The sequence below is a fragment of the Arvicola amphibius genome, chromosome 1, assembly GCF_903992535.2.
Source record: "Arvicola amphibius chromosome 1, mArvAmp1.2, whole genome shotgun sequence".
Taxonomy (NCBI): Eukaryota; Metazoa; Chordata; class Mammalia; order Rodentia; family Cricetidae; genus Arvicola; species Arvicola amphibius.
Window position 1 is genome coordinate 46,241,962 of NC_052047.1, and position 9,562 is coordinate 46,251,523.

General features: G+C 36.1%; 1 pseudogene; it reads right to left on the reverse strand.

Moving 5' to 3' along the window:
• Positions 1 to 3,333: 3,333 nt before the first annotated feature.
• On the reverse strand, positions 3,334 to 4,643 carry LOC119803559 (annotated as a pseudogene).
• Between the last annotated feature and the right edge of the window lie 4,919 nt (positions 4,644 to 9,562).

Here is a 9,562-nt window from a genome sequence, read left to right on the forward strand (position 1 = left end):
CAATGTGGCTTGGTATCTTTTCTCAGTAAGGCATTCTCTTCTTTCTTCCTCGGTGTCTGGTTTGTGACTGCATCTCTGCCTTTTCTCCTCCCAGAATTCTCCTAGTCTCAATGTCCCACCTAAACTTACTGTCTGGCTACAGGCTAATCAGCATTTTATTAAACCAATACAAGTGACAAATATTTGCAATGTGTAAAAAAAATTATTCCAGAGTACTTTCTCATATTCATGTCTGTTTGCCTTGTTTTGTAACTTGGTCCAGTGAGCTTAACCAGGACAGTATGAGTGACATTGGTTTATAGCTGCCCACTGGGGCATCTTGATTTTTTGTTTCTATTCTTTGCAATTTTTTCTTTTTTGTTTGCCAACAGTGTTTTAATACTTTGGTAATATCTCTAATATTGTTAATCAGTGATATACTTATGTTAGTTATATTTGCACAAAATTTCTTAGATTTGTCAATAAAAAATTTGGAGAGTTTTCAGGATTATTTCAAGTGATATTTTTAATATTTCACCTACAAAATGTGTGCTAAAGATCTATAAATACAATGTATTTATCTGTGAAACTTCCACCCCTGTATTATACTAACATATATACTTAACTAATTCCAATTATCAGTCAGTAATTTGCTATAATTTTCTATGAAAACTAATATGTCATATGACAATGGAGATTTTTATTACTTCCCTGATTATTACTATGGTCTTTATTTCTGTGCCTTATTATATTATTAAATACATCTGTCTCTGTGTTCTATTAGAACTATATTAAGCATCTTTGCTTTGTTCAATATGAGAATGTCAGTTAGTGTTAAATGTCATGATAGCTATAGGTTTTCAAAAGAACAGTCACCATGGTTAGAATTGAAATATTTTGAACTTAGTTTGGAGAGAAATTTTGGTTGCAATTAATTTGTTTTGTCAAGATACTTATTCCAGCTTTTCTTAGCAGTATCCGAAACTTGAAATTTTAATGATTGCAAGATGGTATGTTATAATTGCTGAAATAACTCCTACTTTAACATCATGTATCCTCACATCATAGATGAGTAAATGAATTTTACTTTATTTGTGTATTAATTTATTTATTATTTTTAGGTGTTCTGTCTGGTCTTATGTCTGTGTACCATATGTGTGCTAGTGCCTTTGGAGTCCATAAGAGGACATTACATCTTCTAAAACTGGAGTTCCATGCAGTTGTAAGCTGCATGTGGGTGCTGGTAACGAAAACCAGGCCTGTTGGAAAAGAAGCCACTATTTACATTATTGAATCATCTCTTCAGTAGATGATTTAAATTATTTTGACAATATCTGGTTAGTGTTTTACACTTATATTCATAAGGAAGAGTGGTTTATAATACAATACTTTTTTATTTTCAGAGTTTTGCATTAGGTTAGGGTGGAATGATAAAGTTACTTCTACAGTATTTTTCTGTTTACTGAAAAACATTTACATGAACTTAGAATTAAGTTGTTTTTGGACAATCAAGTGTGAAAATATAAAATGCTGAGGATTTATTTGAGGAAAATACTTTTGTCACAACACAAAATGTGATCAATAAATATGAAGATTTTCAATTTTTTCTTCTAGTTAATCAAATTTGAAAATTTGTATTCTACAAAGATTTCTAATACTTATGTTAACTCTATGTTGGTAGATTGTAGTTGATAACAATTTTTTTTATTCCTTTAAAGTTCACAGGTTCTATAATTTAAAAATACTACACAAATATCTCTTATCAACATTCATAATTCTGATTCCACTCAATCTTTTTAATTAGTCAAGGTAGAAATAACAGTCCTACTGAGCAGTGGAGAGACTGCATCGTGGTTAAGAGCACTGACTATTTTTGCAGAGAACCCAGGTTCTATCCCCAACATCCACAAGTCTAAATCCAGTTCCAGAGCATCCAAAGCCCTCTTTTGACCTCCATGGGCATGAGATGCACAGATGGTACAGACTTATATGAAGGCAAAACACCCGTATATGAATCTGTTGAATAAGTACAGAGATATTCAGTTTTTTAAAAGACAATCCTGTTGACCATTTAATATATAGATTTTTGTGTTTTCTAATTTTAAAATATAACTTTTATTTTCATTCACATGTATTATTTATGTTCTACTGATACTGATTTCCTTTTCCTATATACCTTCAAAATGCAGACTGATACATCGGTGATTTTAGAACTGTCTTCTACATCATAAAATGAAGCCACACATTCCTCATTAAGAACTACTTTCACTACATTCAGCAGTTTTCATTTGTTTTATTTTATTGTTGTTCAACTTAGCATATTTCCTGATTCCCTTTAAATCCTTATTTGGAAGATTTCTATATTATTTTTAGAAATTGAGAATTCTCCTAGACAGCACACTATGTTTGTTCTCTAATTTCATTCTATTATAGTAGGAAATATGCTATGTAAAATCTTCATTGTTTAAAGCCTATAGAGATATGTTTGATAGACTAATATATTTTCTATCTCAGTGAATATATCATGAGGAACTAAAAGGGATATGTGTTTTTGAAATTACTGCACATGTTATATGAATGTCAAGATCCACTTGTGCATTTTCTGTCTCTTACAGTATTAAATTACACAAAAGTGCATGAACCTGTCCTACTACAATAATGGCATTCTCCAACTATTTCTATAAAATTTTACTTAATAATCTTTGAAGATTTGTGAAAAATGAAAATACTTTTGTAATGTTAATTTTTTTTCTTCCTGGAATTGCTCTCTGCTGTTATATAATGTCCTCTATAGAAAGTATAATTTGACTAATTTACATAGCCAGTCAATGCTTAATATTTGCATGATATTTTTTGCAGTAAGAAGAATGTATTGTTATTAGCATAAACAATACAAATATTTTAATTTTCAAATAGTGAACTATAGAATATCAAGTAGTAACTATTGATTTATATAAGGTCATTATTAGCATTTAGAAATAATAAGAAGTTTGATTATTATTTAGAAATAATATTTGATTATTATTATTTAGAAATAATGTGATTATTATTCCACACAGATGCTCAGAACCAAACTCGGTCCTCTGCAAGAGAGCCACACTGAATCTTAAGCACAGAGACATAGCTGCAGCTCCATAAATGACATTTCTTTGCTAATGTTACACAACTACTCAACAGTGACCATATAGTGGGTGATATCTAGAGGACCATTTGTTCAGTAGTTAGTTGAACTGATTTCTCTGATGTGAAATCATTTTGTTTTCATTCTTTCCTTTTTAATCCAAACTAGGAAGGTGTAACTTTTCTCCTAAAAGGTAAATTTTCTTTCTTTCATTTCTTTTCTTCCTTTCTTTTTTACAAATTGCATTCTCTGATTTTCTTGTCAGCTTGCTTTAAAGAGATCCACGTGTTCAATGTGCTCGCCACGTGTTCAATGTGCTCGCTCGAAGTTTGGCCCACACCAAATGATTGTTTAACCCAAATATCTGAGCAGCAAACTGGGTGGATCCTTCTGGAGAGAGTATAGTTGAACAGCCAAGACCACTGGGCAATCGAAGAGATGACCACACATCCTGAGCACCCCAGTCTGGTGTGTTGGGGGGACAGCTGATAACTGGATATGAGTGTTACCAGACATCACTGGGCCCAAACCATTGCTTCTGCCTGCCACTGCGACAAATACAGTAGGTATGCCATCCCCTTCATACTCTGTTTTAATCCTCAACATCTCATCTGGTCCATTATGGGCAGATGTCACCCGGAGTTCACATGCAATCCAGAAGTTTCCACAAGCCTTTTTAATTTTCTCACAGTGACCAAGGTCAGAAGCTGTACCCATCAGTACTACAACCCTGCACTGACTGTCTGCCTTCAGAAGCAACTCCACTAGATCTGCAACCCACTCATTTTTTTTTTTTTTTCCATCTGGAGTCCTTCTGGAGTTACTTCCTTGAAGTCACGGTAAGACTGTTTGTCTTTCTGCTGGCCCCGATCTCCCAATGGCCAGAGTCTCCAAGAATCATTATCAATAACATCAGCAAGAACAATCTCTTTGGTGGTTGCATCAACACCAAATTCAATCTTCATTTCAACCAGCGTGCAGTTCTGGGGCAGCCAGGCTTTCTCCAGTATTTCAAAAATAGCTTGTGTAGCATGACTCATGATAACCACTTCAGTCTGGCCTATAGCAAGTCCAGCAAAACAAAACTGTGCAACAATGAGTTGCTTCTCAGACCACTGTGTATCATTATTGGCATCATCCTTGAAGAACATCTCCACTTTTGCTGGGTAAAACTTATACCCCTCTTTTACACCAGGGTTCCTTTTGAGAAAAGATCCAGTTGCTATTCTTCGGCACACCCATTAAATTGGAATCATTTCACATCGGGGTGCAATGAAAGCAGTCTCCTCACATTTCTCGGTGAAAGCAGTTTTGAAACCGGCATCCCGTAACAGCAGAAAAATATAGTTGATGATCTTATTGGAGATTGCAGCTTTGCCTTCCAGGTGGTTCTTTCTAGCTAGAAATGCAGCTCATTTCCCGCTGTAATCTGGTCCTTGGATTGCAGGAGGACTCTTCCTGGACTATCTAACAATTCATAGACTTCTTTTGTCTTACCCTCAGAGAGTTTTCTCCCAATGTTCAGTACCTCAGCTGTCGCCATGATCCTAGGTGCGGTGAAGGTGCAAGACCGCGCGGGAAATTGAAACAGCACGGGAAATTGAAACAGCCATCGGTAAAACAAAGAACCACCAGAGGCTCAGGAGGGCGGGGGAAGGACGGTGAAAGCACAGATGCAGCCGCTCAGTCTCTGCATGATATATTTTAGTCAGCATTTATTGTCCACCTATGAGCATTTATATGTGTTAATCATGTCTCCTTCATGGACAAATCTTAGTTTCTCTAAATTCTGAAATGCATTCCTATTTTTCTTTTTAAATCTTTATACCTGCCTGCTGAATATTATTGCAATCCACCTAATGGTCCTTCAGCTTTCAAATATATATGATATAAATATATATCAAATATTATTGTTAAGTAAATAAGATCTTATATAGATACATATACATATATGAGAGAGAGAGAGAGGCAGACAGACAGACACAGGAACATAATGAGACCAAGAGAAAATATTGGCTGCTAAATGATTGAAATAGGGATTTCTGAACACAGATTAGCTTTTCTACACTTATTTATAGTCAGTGTTAAAACATTGTAGCTATTTTGCCATTAATTTTTAGATCCCAAAGATGTTGACTATGCATATATGGAAAAACCCTAAAGTGCAATAATATTTACTTTCATGTTATCTTTTTGTATCTGTTAAATTACTGAACCAGGCATTTCTTTTTTAAAAAAAATTCCATTAGTCCAAAACAAAATCAAAGCATAGTCAATTAATATTAATTACACACAAATGACAAAATGGTTCTGCAAGCTAAATGCTGAGATTTTCTTTCCTTTATTAGTTCTTAATTTCTTAGATAATGTCATAAAGTAAGGCAGAGCTTTTTCTTGCTTATTTTCCTCCAGTTAATCTCCTTGCTTGAATTAATGTTGATCTACAGTAATGACCAAATCCATGCAGAATTTCTTACATATTATATAGGAAATATGTATATTTAGCACATACATTATTTTGAAGAAATCGTGGCCACCAGACATAATTTAACACTATAATTACTTTCATTTAAGGGCCTATTCTGAGGGAAAATTCATATCACTATATAGATGTTGAGACGGTTGTGATTGCTTCCTTACCATTCTGCTAGAAAAGAATGAATTCCTAACCTAATGAAATAAATTCAACCCCACATAGCACCTTGTAGGAGGAAATGCAGCTATAGGGCAATTTGGCACTCAAATGTGGGGACATGAGTGCATTGGCTATGAGAAGCCCATGGGAAAAGAAACAGGGGCAGAAATGGAAATTTGCCACAGGATCAGAGACAGCTCAGACTTAGGTGGCAAAATGCCTGCTAAAAGAGAAAGGAGTTAAAACATAGATGCTTGAGTTAGAAAAGTTTTGGTCTGAAATTCTACAGATAAATTCTTAGTCTTCTATAGAGGACTGTTAGATAAAAAGCTGTGGAAGACAGCTTTGAATTTTGCACGAAGAGAAGTTGGGACTGGATGCTCCTTGTCTGAATCTTTCTATCCTATTATTATGGCTATAATCCGGTGTCTATGTGCAGGTGCAAGGGGGTGGAGAGTTAAAGCTTTTCTAGAGATAGACAGAAATAAGGACAGAGAAAAAGAAAAAGAACTGAGGAAAATCAAGATGGTGCAGATAGAAATTCTTGCTACACCAAAGAGGATGGTCCTACAAGAAGGAGGTCACAGTAAGGGTCCTGAAGAATGGTCTGAGTGAAGACCTCTTGGTTCCATTTTTGCACCTTTTATTAAAAATGCATTGCTTATCACTGTAGCTTAGGAAGTGAAGAATTTCAGCCAACAACACATTTAGATCCTTTTGCATGTCTTTGTGCTACTTGTGATGATTGGTGGCCAAACGGGCAACCTAGTGTCTCCGATTTTCCAGTGAAATTAGATTCTGTGGATGATTGGATCTTGGTATGACAAGAGATAGACAGACATGGGCGCCAATAGCACTGCAGACCTAACAGCAGTCCTACAGTCTAAGCCCACATATGAAACACCAAAAGAACAATTATTTTAAAAAATTTAGAAAGGGGAGCACCAAGGGGCATTCTTGTGTTTTCCTTATTTTCTCTTAATTTATAAAATTTCTTTCAAGGTAATATTTGTTCAAGAACTCAAAGCATATTTCAACAGAAGATTATGAACGGCCTTCAAACAATTTTGTCTCCAATGAAAAATTCAACATAATACCAGGATGTCTTATAATCCCTAAGGTGAAGCTGTAGTGGAGAGAGCACACACAAAAACATAAAGAACAAACTGATGAATACAGAGGGGGTGGAATATGGATCCAAATAAGACAAACCATCAACGTCTTATTAATATTGTGTAATTTACTTTTTTGAAAACAGTTGTCAAGGGGAATATTGCAGCTCATAAACATTGGGCACCTACATCAGGGCCTACGAGGTTTCTGCTGGTGACTGGGAAACGATATAATAACAGGTAAATGGCAATCACTGCCCCATTACTTACCTTTGTGAGAGGTTTTATTTGTGTATTTCCAGGAAGTGGACCGAAGTCTACCTGGATTCCTTCTGGGCTCATCAGACCCTAGACGGATGATATCTTCAAGAAGCACATGAAATGAAGCAGCTTCAAGAGATGCAAACACCTATCCTGCTTGTGTGTTTGCTTACTGCACTTAATCTACATAATGCCAGTGCCATATCCTGTTGGGGTTTGGGATCTAATCCTCCCTTGTTATCAGGGGGCGAGGTCAGAGGACCTTGTCCTCAGCTGTTTGCTGATGATTCCAGCCCATTTCCTGATGTGAGTCTATAAAAGAAGATTCAAAAATTTGGAATGATATCATTTCTGATGTGGGATGTCCTTTTGTACATGTTCTGTTTTATTGGTTGATGAATAAAGCTGTTTAGGTCAATGGCTTAGCAGAGCAAAGCCAGGCAGGAGATCTGAACAATATATATACAGAGAGTAGAAATAGTCAGAAAGATGCCATGTAGCAGCCAAGGGAGTCAGACACCATATAGCTGCCCAAGAAGCAAGGGGTAACAAATCAAGAGCTTTGTGATACAGTACAAAATAATAAAAATGTAAGATATAAGAGCTATTTAGAAATATGCCTGAGCTATGGCCAAACAATGCTGTAATTAATATAGTTTTGTGTGATTATTTGGGTCTGGGCAGCCGGGAAACAAAGGATCAGCCTCCAATTACACATTCCCATGCCAAGATACCCTCTGTGGTTTTATGTCCCTTATGCTCTATTACCTATGTTATTATATTTTTAGTTGTAATATATTGGTTGGCATATTATGCTCACTGATCAAGAGGCTCTGCTCCTCAGACAGCAAAATGAAATAGAGGGTGGAACTGTAGAAAATACAGGCATGACCTGGCAGCCAGCCTACCTGGCATACTGTGTTCCTAAATACGAAGCATGACACACCATGCTCCTGGTTGTTCCCGGAAGTCAGAACCCTGGATTCTGGAGCAGAATGGACTAATATGTTATAGGTCTGCTGATGAGTCTGCATTCCCCACATTGCATCTTATGTGCTTCATGTGCCTAGAGAAGCTGCGATGTGAGCTCTCATTGTCCAATCCAAGGTAATATGTTAACCACACATAGGCGATAAGCTTCCACTACATAATGAAGCTGATGCTGCTCCCTGAAACAGTCTCTGGAGGGCTTCATATCCATGCCATTAACAAAACCACAGGGACGCTCCTGTAATGATGGCAGCATTTAGCATTTGACAGAAGATATTGACAAAAGACTTTTATATATTCTCACAGTCCTTTGGAAGAACACCCCATACAATACTCAAAGCCACATAGCGGTTCTACTCAGGAATGGGTATGACATCAGCAACAGTAAGAAGAAAATTTTAATTAAAGAATGAGGCATCATCTGATTTTCATGGAAAAGGGCATGGATTTTCAAAGAATGACACATGCTACTAATAAACAAGAACTGTGCTTGCTCCATTGGGTAAGGACAACCATTTGTCCAAACTGCTATCTACAGAAGCATAATACCGAATGAAATTGGGATTTTTATTTCACCATAGGACAGCAAACAATGTTTATCTAGATTTCAGAATTTCACCATATGTGAGTTAACTGTGCAGCCCTGTAAATGATGGATATGTTGTGTAGAATATCCCCTCTTCCCCACTCCCTGGGCATGTGTGCTATTTACAGAATTTCATCTTTGCAAACAATGCTGCAGTAACGAATTTATTTCTGGTTAGGTATGCATATTTGTGTTCATGTTCTCTAAGAAATAATGTTATATTCATGTTGCTCAATTCTTTTTCAGTTTTGTTTTACTACATAGACTTTTTAAATCTGGACAATGGGGGCACATGCCTTAAATCCCATCATGTGGGAAGCAAAGGCAGGCAGATCTCTGTGAGTTTGAGGTCAGCCTGGTCTACAAGAACTAGTTCCAGGACAGGCTCCAAAGCTACAGAGAAACCCTGTCTCAAAAAACCAAAAAATAAAAATAAAAGAGTAGATTTTTTTTCATACAATATATTCTGTCTACTATTTATTCTCTCTAATTCCTCTGCGATCTTCCCCATGTCCCCTCCCATACAAATTCACACCTGTTCTCTCTTTCATTAGAAAAAGTAGATATCTAAAGAATAATAATAAAATTCGATAAATAAATAAAAACAGAAATAAAACTCCAAAAAAATAGGAAACACAGATGCAATGATACACAAAAACATCCCATAGTACAAATCTGAAAGCCCCAATACATACCCAAAGAACATGCAAGGTTTTTTTAAAAAGTGCCCTGACAAAACAGTATGAGACGAAGATCTTCCAAAGATGCCACTGAGTTATTTTGAGTTAGCCAACCACTTCTAGGCATGGGACCTGCCCTTAAAAGTGGTTTGTATTCTCAGTGAGACTCTGTTGGAGAAAACTAATTTTCATTTGCAA